Source organism: Notamacropus eugenii, chromosome 2 (assembly GCF_028372415.1).
Source record: "Notamacropus eugenii isolate mMacEug1 chromosome 2, mMacEug1.pri_v2, whole genome shotgun sequence".
Classification (NCBI taxonomy): domain Eukaryota; kingdom Metazoa; phylum Chordata; class Mammalia; order Diprotodontia; family Macropodidae; genus Notamacropus; species Notamacropus eugenii.
The window spans coordinates 4,709,182-4,722,849 of NC_092873.1; the positions used below are offsets into that span (position 1 = coordinate 4,709,182).

The 13,668-nt window shown below is 39.0% G+C and overlaps 1 pseudogene; it reads right to left on the reverse strand.

Moving 5' to 3' along the window:
• Positions 1-1,500: 1,500 nt before the first annotated feature.
• LOC140523365 (olfactory receptor 5B21-like) lies at positions 1,501-7,451 on the reverse strand (annotated as a pseudogene).
• Between the last annotated feature and the right edge of the window lie 6,217 nt (positions 7,452-13,668).

Below are 13,668 nucleotides of genomic sequence, written 5' to 3' on the forward strand. Positions count from 1 at the left end.
TGGACTTGAAGTAAAGAAGATTTCTTTTCAGACTATCTCAGAGACTTTAGTTATGTGACCATGTTCAAATCACTTAATCTCTCTAAGCTTCAGTTTCACCATCTGGAGATGGGAGATGGAGTGGAACTCTATGACCTCTAAGATTTCTTCCAGCTCCAAATCTATAATCCTATGACATTGCTGAATCTCTATGTCCTCATATATAAAATGAGTATAATTAACATGAAATGGGGTTGTGAGTGTATCTAATATCTGCCTCACAAAGGTGGTAGACTCAAAACAAGATAATGGTTTTAGAGGGCTTTCCGGATAATCAAGAACCATACAAAGAGCCAATCATTGTTGACATTTATTCCTATTAAATTGGACCTTATTATTATAATAAAAGCACCTATACCGCAGCTAGTGGAAGATCAAATGAGATAAATGGAAAATAGTTTGCAAATCTCATTGTTATATACTTTTGTTTGCTATTATGGTGGCAGTTAATTAGATTTTCCCCTAATGTTCTAGCCTACAGAGTTCCTGTCCAAGAAAGAGCCTTCCATACCCCTATCACAAATCCAGCTCAGCACGTTAGTAGAAAGTTCAACGGGAATGATTTTATGCAGAGGAAAATGAGCTTTACTCCAGATACCAAACTCTGAATAAGGACTTAGAATGAGGTTTTGAAGCAGGCACAGACTATGGACAGATGTTTTGAAGTCCTAAAAAAGAATTATATGAAGCAACATTGGGTTGGCATGTAGCAAAGATATTTAACCCTAATTTCAGATGCACAGATTCTAGCAGGGCTGAATTGGAAAACACATTCACTGGAGAGTATAAGTGGCAAAATAATTCCTGGATTCTACCAATGTATTTGCTCCAGGTCACTTTCTTCCTTGAACACACATCACCACTGCCAGCCTGCACTGATCTGCCCTGTGCCTTGGACACAGCTGAAAGCTCTTCTTGAGTTTCCATAAGCTGTTATTCTTCTTGCTTCATATATCTCAATTATATGAATTATTGGTGTCTCTATTCTATGATTTGCCAGAGTAAAAAGTGTAGAAATTTCAGGCCTCAAGACTGTAGATGGTTAGGAAGGTCTGATGAATACGGTTCTTGTTTTTTGCCTAATTAATCTTACATGTAAGGAGAGTCTTGTGTAGTAGACAGAGGGCTGAGCTTGGAGTCCAGAAAAGTTGGGGTAGCTTTGCTTTGGGACCCTGATCAAGTCATTTAAACTCCATGTTGCCCCAGGAAAAACATTAGGACATAACTATTAAGTCTTAGACTGGTCATGATTTACAAATCTATGGCAGTGGAGGGACTTCTCATTCTTGCTTCAGTGAGGTCATTTATAGGATTTATAGGATCATTCATCTAGACCCACAAGGGAAATCAAAGGTACTCTAGTCCAATCCCATTCCAATTTAGAGATGAAGAAATGCAGTCCCATTCAGTCAAAACCACTTAGTAATGCCAGAGATGAAATTGCTCTATTTGCTGGAAAGTTTAAACATTACTAGAAAGCCTCACCTGTTTGATCATTTTGCTAAGGGCATTTTTTACTTCCTTGTTCCTCAGGCTATAGATCAGGGGGTTCAACATGGGGATCACCACTGTGTAAAACACAGATGCTATTTTGTCAGTGTCCATGGAGTGGCTGGAGCCAGGTTGTAAATACATGAAGATGATTGTCCCATAGAATATGGAGACACCAGTAAGATGGGAAGCACAGGTGGAGAAGGTTTTCTGGCGTCCCTCAGCTGAATGTATCCGTAGGATGACAATGAAAATGAACAGATAGGAGATCAAGATGACCAGGAGAGTAAAGAAGACATTAAAACAACAAAGATGACAACCAACTCACTGACATGGGCATCAAAACAAGAGAGAGCCAGGAGTGGGGGGATATCACAGAAAAAGTGATGGACCACATTAGAGTTACAGAAGGAGAGGCTGAAGGTATCTCCTGTATGAATGGAAGCATTCACAAAGCCACAGATATAGGAACCAATGACCAAGCAAATGCACACATTTGTTGTCATAGTGGTGGTGTAATGGAGGGGCTTACACACAGCTGCATGGCGGTCATAGGCCATGACAGCCAAGAGGTAGCATTCCACTGTGGCAAAACCAGCAAAGAAGAAGGACTGGGCAGCACATTCTGAATAGGAGATAACCTTGTTTCCTGAGTAGAGGGCAGCTGCCACCCTGGGAGCTACAGCTGAGGAGTAACCCAGATCTACAAAGGAAAGATTACTGAGGAAAAAGTACATTGGAGTGTGAAGGCGGGAGTCAGAATGGATCAGCACCATCATTCCCAAGTTCCCTACAAGGGTGAGAAGATAGATGAACAAAAACACCAGGAAGAGTGGGAGATGAAGCTTGGGGTCATCTGTCAGACCTATGAGAATGAACTCTGTCACTTCAGTGCCATTTCCCAGGAGATTTGGTTCCTTCTTATTTCTCCTACCTATGGGGAGAAAGAAAAGGATGCCCATGAAATCAGAATATGGTCATTAGCTCATTCAACAAGCAATTACTGAACACCTACTATGTGCCATATGCTATGCTATGCACTGGGGACACAGGAAGAAAAACTAAATAGCGCTTGTCCTCTATGGGCTTACTTTGCATTCTATAGGGGACAACTATATGTATACGCATGAACAAATACAAAATCTAGACAAAGTAGGTAAAATATATGGTGGGAAGAGAGACATAAACATCAGGTACCTTCATGTAATAAGTGGTTTTCCCTATGTCTAGATTCTGCTCATTCCTGAAATTATAAAGAAAGAGAGAATCATTGGTCAATCCACAATTGTTTAAGAGACGGAGTTAAAATATTGGGCACAATTGGATTCATAAGAGCTTTAATCATTTATGACTGAAGTTTTTTCAGCAGCGAGGTGACATAATAGAGTGCCCAGCCTGAAGTCAGGAAGATCTCAGTTCAAATCTGGTCTTAGACTCTTCCTAGTTGTATAACACTGGGCAAGTCACTTAACCTCTGCAATTTGCAACTCTGCCCAAAGGGTTATAAAAATGTGTATACCCTTTGACCCAGAAATACCACTTCTAGGTCTATATCCCAAAGAGATCATAAAAATGAGAAAAGGACCCACATGTACAAAAATATTTACAGCCCCTCTTTTTATGGTGGCCAAGAATTAGAAACTGAGGGGATGCCTATCAATTGGGGAATGGCTGAGCAAGTTGTGCTATATAAATGTAATGGAATACTATTGTGTTATAAGAAATGATGAGCAGGCAGACTTCAGAAAAACCTGGAAAGACTTACATGAACTGATGAAGTGAGCAGTACCAGGAGAACATTGTACACAGTAACAGCAACATAGTGGAATGACTGACTTTGACAGACTTAGCCCTTCTCAGCAAAGTAAGGATCTAAAAAAACTCCCAAAGATTCATGATGGAAAATGCTATCCATATTCAGAAAAAGAATATAGATCTGAGTGCAGATGGATGCTCTCTCATTTTTGTGAGGGAGGGGCTTCTTCTTTCTCTTGGTTTCTGCAACTGGTTCTAATTCTTCTTTACAACATGACTAATGTGAAAATAAGTTTGATATGAATGTATACATAGAGCCTATATCAGATTGCATGACGTCTTAGGGAAGGGAAGGCAATTTACAACTCATTATCTTATAGAAGTGAATGTTGAAAACTTAAAATTAATGTTTTTTTAAAAAAGAAATGAAAGAAAAATCAAGCTCTGTGAGGAAGATGGTCAGGGCTGTTGGCCAAAAGAGAAACAGTTACTATTTCCAGAGCTATATTTCAAGAAATTACAAATGAAAACTGAGGATAAAGTGAGACAATATTTATGATGCTTTTTGCCAAACTTCAAGTACCATATAAATGCTAGCTGTAATTCTCAAGCACACCTCAAGCAGGCTTTCTATGTGGTTGTTATTCTACATAACATACAACAGTTCCATGGAAATTATTCAGAAAAACCAGTGTTCCAAGCTCCACCCCAGGAGGAGGGAAAACTAATTGGGGAAAGATCTAACTTCTACTTAAAAAACAAAACAAAGCAAAAAAGACCCACCACATTTTAGGCAGAGTTTTATTTTCTATGTAATTTTTCCCTAGGATTTATGCCTTTTCTTTGACTATATCTATGCTGATCCCTAGGTAGAGTGCAGGGTGGGGCCATCTTGGAAAAGTAAAAGGGACAAGGCAAGAACCTTCCAGAGTAAACTTCTTTCCCAGCTCTTACCTCAACCAGCAGTCTTGAAGACTGCCAGGGCAATGCAGAAATCTAAATGTCCCAAAATGGTGCTTCTCCCTGATAACTACAATCCTCTTCCTCTCCAACTGGCAAGAAAAATCCTCAGAGGGAATGAAAAGAAGGGAGCTTCCCCAGGATTGCACTCCAGGTGATCTTCCCCTCTCCTACTGTCTGAGGCACAACCAATGCTATTACTCATAGGGAAAAATGAAGTGACTAGATGGCCAGGTTAGAGTTGGTTCATCCCCCTTGAAAATTCATTCCTTTGGATATTAGGGAAGGAATGACAGTGGAATGGGAAGGAGAACAAGAGAGATTTTAAAGCTTTGCTTATCCTGAGACTCCATTAAAAGGGTGAAGACTGGAGATACTCAGGAGTTCAAACTCAAAGCCTTTGTCTATTTTATTGAGGCTGTCCAAGCCACACTGTTGCTAATAATAAAGGCTTATAGAATTTAGAGCTGGAAAAGAGTGGCTAATCCAAGTATATTATTTTCTATTGTAGAAAAAACTAAGCCCAGAAAGAAGAAGAGATTTGGTAAGTAGCCAAATTAGAATTTGAATCTGGGTTCTCTTACTTTAAAACTTCTAAGAAATACACAATGTAAGCCCTTTGGTGAAAAAAAGGGAAAGGAATCTGAAAGTATATGGTATTATCTTCCTGGATTCCACAATAACCCTGAGGTAGGCAGGGCAGCTGATAGCATTTCCATTTGACAGCTATGGAAACTGAGGAATAGACTGGCTAAGGGATTTGTCCAAGATCATACAGCTTTTAAGGGATAGGAGTAAGGTGTCTCAAATCCAAGCCGGTATTCTATCTACATAACTACACTTTAACTTTATAGTGATTAATTAAGGTGTTTCTGTGCCTAAAAAAAATTCAGAAGAGACATCCTGTCTCCTGTCTCCACACCAGCAATGGATATCTCATGATAGATAGTCACCATTCCCAAATGTGAGGCAGGAATACTGAGCTGGAGATATTCCAAGAAAGCCAAGCAGCTAATTTTGTGTGCATTGTGAATGGATTTCCAAGATTCTCCTTGACACTTAATTGATCAATTTCCCTTAGCCAAAACTGACTACTTTAACACATTAATTGAAGTGGCTGTGATCTAATGAACTGAAAATAAAAGTTATATTTCTGCCATGGATTCACCTTATTGAACCATCCCACCCCAGACTGTTGTCATCATCCAACAACCATTAATACTAAAGGCCCCTGATCCATAGTACTCTCTGTGCTTTGTTGATGTGAAATTATTTCCACTCCATATTGCATTAATAAATGATCCCAAATGAAAGGCAGAAAAGGGAAATCTGGGTAGTGATTCTGGAAAGGGGAGAAAGAAATGGCTTTACTAGCTGGTACAAGATTTTTTTTAAAGGTCATTTGTATATGGGCTAAGACTCCAAGCGAAATCATTATGGGTTTCCCCAATAGGACCAATGGTCTTAATGCCTGTGAATTTAACTTAATGGATATCAAAGTCAGTCTTCAGAGGGAAAAGATACTGAGAGTCATTCAGCCTGAAGTCAGTGAGTCCATTGGTTGGTTAACTGGTTGCATTTCATAAGTGGCTACTATGTGCCAGACATTTTGTGTGCTAAGTCCTACAGATACAAAGGTCAAAGGCAGTACCTGTTCTCAAACTCTAATGAAAGAGACAACATACAAACAACTATGTGCAAAAAAAGATAAAATGGAAATACTCAATAGAGAGAAGGCACTAGAGTTAAGGGGGATCAGGAAAGGCTTCCTATAGAAGATGAGTTTTAGCTGAACTTGAAGGAAGTTGGGGAAGTCAAGTGGTGAAGATGAAGAGCAGTTAAAATAGAACTGAAGGGAAAATGTTTAAATATTTTAGAGAAAGAGAGAAAGAAAAAAAGAACAGAGAATGAGAAAGAGAGAAAGAGAAAGAGAGAGAAAGGAGAGGAGAAAGCAGACCAATGAATTGGGTGAGCAATTTAAAAAAATAAGTACAAGAATAAATATTCTGAAATGAAAGAGATAAAATTGAAAACAAGTATAGCATTTTAAGTAAAACTATCTATTGGTCCTTGTTTTGAAAAGATTAATAAAATAGGCAAACTGTCAGCGAATTTCTAGAAGCAAATCAAATTAACAATATCAAAAAAATTAAATAAAATTCAAAAGATGAGAAAATAAAAATAGTTATTTTGAGCTATTTTTCTTAACTTTATGTCTTACAAAAACCCTTGATAATAAAAATGCATGCATATTTATCCAAAAAAAACTAGATTCAAGAAATACTCAAAATTCAAAATAGATTCGTGAAACAGAGAATTTATAACTGATCTAAGAAAAACAGCTAGATTATGCCATGACTGGGGCTGGAAGTGGGGTGGGGAATACCCCTGGGTGGTTGAGGACTTAGTATTTGAGTTCAAATCTTCAACAGGTGAAATATGTTATTTTCATCAGAGTTTATTTGTCAGACATGAATTCCTATCAAAGGGACAAATTATATGTAGGAAAGTTCAACAAAATTATAATCTTAAATATGCCCCAAATTATATAGAAATTCTTCCACCCTGGGTAGTCAGACTTCTACTCGTAAGTTCTGTCTTTCCAATGAGCGTGAGGTCAGGAGTTTGAAAGATGGCCTTAAGATAATCATTGGCTGAGCATTTAGAATGAAGATGGAGTGTACAAGAGTGGAACCCTATAGGACAGAGATTCTTAATCTGTTTTGGAGTTATGGACCACTTTGGCAATATGATGAAGCCTATGAACTCATTTCCAGTGTAATGTTTTTAAATGCATAAAATAAAATATATTGGACTACAAAGAAAGCCAACATATTTTTATATGAAATATATTTGTATATATATGTATGTATGTATATATGTAAACCTACATACATATATATGTATATATGTGTGTGTGTGTTCACAGACCCCAGGTTAAGAAAGAGCCTGTTAAAGCTGAAGGAAAGTCCAAGAAGCATCTCCGGTACAGTGCTTTAACTTAGAAGTCAGGAGATCTACGTTCTAATTCTGTCTCTGTCATAAACTGGATGTGTGACCATGGGCAAGTCACCTCTCCTCCCTGGGCCTCAGCTTTATTGTCTGTAAAATTATGGGATTGGACCAACTCAATAATTATTTTTACGTGCCTACTAAGTGCCAAGATACTAATAGTTACTTATTAGGACATACGTACCTGGCTCCATGAACATCTGGGAGCCTTCTGTGATGATTGCAGATGCTTCCACCTGCTGGTCTTAAAATGAAGGGATCTATGACCAGCAAAGAGTTGGAGTCATGGCTTTCAGGTGGCAAATGTCTCAATTTCCCAGGATGCTTCTGAGGTCAAGAAAAAAAGTGGTCTTAAAAACATAAAAACAATCTTTGCAAAAGGTGTATTCTTTGCCAGACCTTGAATTTGAATTTTTGGTGCGGATGAGTCAGTATGTCTCTGATCCTCAGGAGGTTTTATATATCAGAGTATTTGTACAGTTTGTACTAGAAAGATGCTTTGACCTAAACTTAGTTGCCATGGAGGGATAGGTGTCAGGGTGCAAGCTAAGATAGGTCTGCAATGGGTTTCCAGTTCATCCCACTGATCACTGGGGCTGAGATCAGTCAGAAACTTGCATATGTCTATGTGCTTGAGTCCTCTGGGGCAGCAGTCTCCTATGGTTGAGTCTCCAGGTTCAGAGTTTTGTTTATAATTATCACAAGCAATGAAACTTTTATTTCACAGGATCCAAGGTGATGGAATCCTAACTGTTGCACAGAAAGAGACCGAAAAGCATAGATGAGCCAGGAGAATCATATGACCATAGTCATAGCATGTTAGACCCAAATGTGTCTTAAAATGCAAAATGACAGAACTTCGAAGGACCTTGGGAAATGGGACGTTAGAACTAGAAGGGACCTGTGACCTGCTATGTTTTATATTCTAAGCTCCCATTCAGCAACAACATTCTATGTCCTAGGGTCTCTCCCAGCTCACACACTTTGTATTCTAAGGTCTCTTCTAACTCTGACATTTTATGTTCTATGTTCTGAGTTGGAAGAGACCTTTGATACTGACTTAGTCCAGGCCTCTCAATTTACAAAAGAGAAACTGAGGCCCAGGAAGAAGAATTCAAGGGCACATAGTTTGTCCAGTGTTCTCTCCACTCTAAAACACAGATCAGGATATCTCAAGAAGGAACTCTTTTAGCAAGAGGTTTTCAATTGTTCGGTAGAATTAACACCATCCCCAAAAAATGAAATTACAAGGAAGATATCCAATGACCAGTAGATTAAAACTTTACAGAACTTTACATCTATAAAGCACTTTGAATGTGATATAGTCAGAGAATATCAAGAACATAGATCACTTAGTCCACTTAGTCTAATTTTACAGAGAGGGAAACTGAGACCCAGATGGATGACTTACCAAAGTCACACAGCCAGGTGGAGTTTTAAGACCCTGATTCTAGTCTCTGTTATTAAATCTAATCCTCTGTCCAATATATTAGGCTTCCCCCTTTCACGTGTTATTTCTTCATGTCTGAATTGTAATAACAACCCTAGGGCAGTCAGGTAGCTCAGTGGATGGAGCACTGAGCTTGGAACCAGGAAGACCTCAGTTCAAATCCAGACTAGCTGTGTGACCTGAGCAAGTCACCTAAACCTGTTTGCCCCAGTTTCCTCACCTATCAAATGAGGTAGAGAAGCAAATGGCAAACCACTCCAGTATCTTTGCTAAGAAAATACCAAATGGCATCACAAACAGTCAAACATGACTGAACAGCCACATAATAATAACCCTGTGAGACAAAGTAATATCCATGTTAGTTAAACTAATTTTAAATATGATATCATTTGTCCAGAAGCTTCCTCCCCACCCCACCACCTGCTGTGAGAATTATTAAGAATTTTAGGCTAAGAGAACAAGAGAGGAAGCAACATGACACTGAGATCACTGAATGAAGGTAAAGATTCATGTGATCAAAAATGCAGAAAATGACTGGGGAAAATGTCCCCTTGTGAGGACTGGCTATCCCACTCACTGTGATGATTCAATGAATGAATGAATGAAGTTTAACAAGTGCCTACTACGTGCTAAGCACTTCACTAAGTGCTTGAGATACAAATAGAAAAAGTAAAGCTATCTCTGCTCTCCAGGTGCTCATACTCTAATTGGGGTAGACAACACAGATTAGAGACTGCAGTTGAAGAACATCTGGAAAGGCCTGGAAATATTAAGGGTCCATAAACAGGTTAAGTAAGAGTCCCAGGAGGTTTTCAGGGTATAGCAGCAAGACAGAAGGTAGGACCCAGAAGCTCCTATGAGATGGTGGCAGGTGAATTGGCAAGGCAGTGTTTCACTCCATGTTACTGAAAGGATGGTAGTTGGTGACTCACAGTTCATCAGAGCAGTATGCACAGCAAGAGGCCTGAAAGAGCTTAGTGAGCCATAATTGAGAAGTAGGGATTCCTTTTCTCTCACTGCATGAAGAGAGGAAGAATAGAGGGAGGCTACTGGGTATCTTTCATCTTCAAAGGGAACATTTCCTGTTACCACTTCATCACCAGACTTCTCAGGTGAGAATCCCCACCCACCCCATCCCCATGCACTAGGGCCCTGAGCCTTACATCTTCTGCTACATGCAGTGTGTCAAAGGCTACTGGGAACTGGGCCTCTCCCTTCTGTCCCAAAGCAACCCTTTCCATCTGCATTAGCACAAGGCAATTTTTACCTTCTGCTTCCAATCCAATCACTCAACTGGGATATAGAAAATTGGGTGAAAACTGTATCTTATTCTGGTCCCCCTGAAGGTTCCCTCCCCTATCACAGTCAATATAGTAAGTATATAAGTAGCCAATATAAAGAGGAAATAAGATTGGCAAAAGGGAACCTGAAAGTCGCATATAATCAAAATCGAAGGAGCATAATTTACAAGGTGTATCAGATAGTAACCAAAATTCACAGCCTGGTAATATGCGCTGATTCATGATATTCATTTCACCCAATCAAAGTCCTGGAACTATTGTCTACAAATTCCCAGGTCATTCCCCCTTCTCCCTTAAAGAATTTGATACCTGGCTTACAATTTTTCTTTCCTCCTCAACTCTTATCTCATATTAGAAGAATTCATTCATGTTGATTCTCCTTCAAAAATCCTAATCACTCAGTTTCTCAACCTAATCACCTCCCATGAGCCATTCCACCATCTTGCCTTATACAGAGTTGGTCATATCTTTGAACCTGCCATAACCCAAAAATATACCACCTCCATCTTCAAGAATTATGAAATTCTCTGATCTAACCATAATCTATTAGCTTTTTACTTCTCTCTCAGTCTTCCTTTACATAATCCTACTCTTCATCCATACTATGACCTCTAATCTCTTGATCCCTCAGTTCTCTCCTAGGCCATCTCCCTTGCACTAGCCAGTCTCTCCTATTCTCTCCCTCGTAACTCCTTGGTGAAGTAATTCAATTCTACATTGTCCTCATCTCTTGAATCCATAGCCCTTTTATTATATCACTGATTACCCTCATTTAAGACTCTGCCTTGGATCACTACCACCATTTGTTGCTTTCACTCCTATGCATGTGCACAGGATGAAGGTGGAGAAAATCACTTAACCATTCTGACAGGGTCTACCATGTAATCTCAATTAGGCTCTCAATGCTGCTAGGCAATCCTACATTCCTTATTCCAGTGACAAGACTAGTAAAAGGGGAAACTACAGCTGAAACCCTAGTCTTCTTACTTCAAATCCATAAAATCCTATCTCAATCTTAGTTCCCTTATGTGTAATTTTTTCCACCAAACTTGTGATTTCCTGAGTGTAAGGACCTCCTAGTAATGAACTTCCTCCACTATAACTTAAAGTTCTTTCAATAGAATTATATAGAATTTTCTTTATGGAGACCTGGAAAAGGAATAGCTAGCTAGTCAACTAACCTGGTGCATTGGTGTCATCAATAAATACAAAGCAAGAATCTTTCCTAGTATCTCCAACCCCATCAAAATAGAAAAAGTGAAAGGGGAGTTGTTTTGGAAAGGACAGCTTAAAGTCTATTTTCCTGTTATAAAGATCAACTTCATCTCTTTGTGACCATCCTTATTCTGTACTTTAATTTGTATGTTCCCCAGGTCCCAAGATCACAAAAATTCAAGATTGATTGGAAGGGACCTAGCTACTCCAACCCATACTTTAATAGGAATCCCCTTTGGCCTCTGTTTACCCCATTCATACCGTCTCCTTTGGAAACACCATCCATTTCCACGGTTTCAAGTTTGTTATTGTTCAGTCATTTCACTCATGTACTATTCTTTGTGACCTCATTTGGTGCTTTCTTTACAAAGATACTAGAGTGGTTTGCCATTTCCTTCTCTAGTTCATTATTACAGATGAGGAAACTGAGACAAACAGTGACTTGGCCAGGGTCACAAATCCACATCTCTGGCTCTATCCTCTCTCTGGAGTTCAACTTCCATATTTTTATCTGCTTTTATTGATATTTCTACTTGCATAGTCCACCATCACTTCAAGTTCAAAATGAATTCATTGTCTTTCTCTTAAAACTGGCTTCTCTTAACTGACCCAAATGTATAATCATACAAGTCATTCCCCAATTGATAAATGGTCAAAGGATATGAACAGGCAATTTTCAGAGGAAGAAATTAAAGCTATCTATAATCATATGAAAAAATGCTCTAAATCACTATTGGTTAGAGAGATGCAAATCAAAACAACTCTGAGGTACCACATCACACCTATAAGATTGGCAAACATGACAGAACAAGAAAATGATAAATGCTGGAGAGGATGTGGGAGAGTTGGAACACTAATTCATTGTTGGTGGAGCTGTGAGCGCATCCAACCATTCTGGAGAGCAATTTGGAACTATGCCCAAAGGGCTACAAAAATGTGCATACCCTTTGACCCAGCAATATCGCTACTAGGACTATATCCCCAAGAGATCATAAAAATGGGAAAGGGTCCCACATGTACAAAAATATTTATAGCAGCACTCTATGTAGTTGCCAAAAACTGGAAGTCAAGGGGATGTCCATCAATTGGGGAATGGCTGAATAAATTATGGTATATGAATGTAATGGAGTACTATTGTGCCATAAGAAATGATGAACAAGAAGACTTCAGAGAGGCCTGGAAGGACTTATATGACCTGATGCTGAGTGAAAGGAGCAGAACCAGGAGAACTTTATGCACAGCAACAACCACAGTGTGTGAGAGTTTTTTCTGGTAGACTTAGATTTTTGTAATAACACAAGAACTTCTGAAAAAAAAAAAAATCCCAATGGTGGACCTCAAGGCAAAATGCCTTCCACACTCAGAGAGAGAAATATGGAAGTCACTCACATAATGTAGCAGATCATGTTTGTGTATGTGTATGTGTTTGTGTATCATGTTCTGATTTGTTATACGGATTCTTTCATTTATCTTAGTCTGACTACACAGCATGACTATAGTGAAAATATACTCAATAGGAAAGTATATGTAGAATCTATACAGAATTGTATGCAGTCGTGGGGAGGGAGGGAGGTAGTGGGGGGTGGGTGGGGAGGGATAAAATCGCAATTGTATGGCAGTGATTGTTAAACATAAAAAAAATAAAAAAATTAATAAAAAAAAAAAAAAAAACTGGCTTCTCTTCTGTATCTCCCAGGCAATATTCACCACACCAAGGGTGACTATGAATATGCTGGCATAGTTTGGAATAGCAAAGTATAACAGACTCTCCATATAGAAGGCAGAAGAAAAACAATTATTCAGATATCAGAAAGCCAAATCTCCAAACCAGAAAGCCAAATCCATCATAGTGACCAAGAAGTCAAGACACATTATCACTGCAGGGGACAAAGCCATTTCCAAGCCTTCCCCCTTCCCTCTCACCCCCAACCCTGTGGGGCCTTCCCACAGTAAGACACTCATGGACCTAGCTGTACCTGCTTGCCTGTGTCCTCTCTCTCCCTCCACCATATCTGTTCTCAATAACTTTCTCTCGGTTCTGTTCCACTCATTCAGCACACTCCTCCCACCACATGTGACTTGGGCTTCCATGTGATTTAAGCAGGTCACTTGAACCTATTAATGAATGAGAAAGATCTTCCCATTTAAATTAGCATTGCATCTTTCCAGGGTCACCTTATAGGATTAATAAGCATAGCTCAAAATTAGTCAAATATGACTTAAATTTTTAATAAATTTACAGTTTCACTTGTGTAAGGCACTCTCAATGAAAAAATTCTTTTAATAATAGCAGTCTTTACCAGCTCTGCAATTTAGAATCTTAAGGAGTTTACTGAGGCTACTACTGAGAGATTATGAGCTTTGTCCAGGTTCTTATGACCAAATTTATCAGTAATGGGACTTGAATCTAGTTCTAACTCTGAGTCTGACTTCTCTATTCAGTCT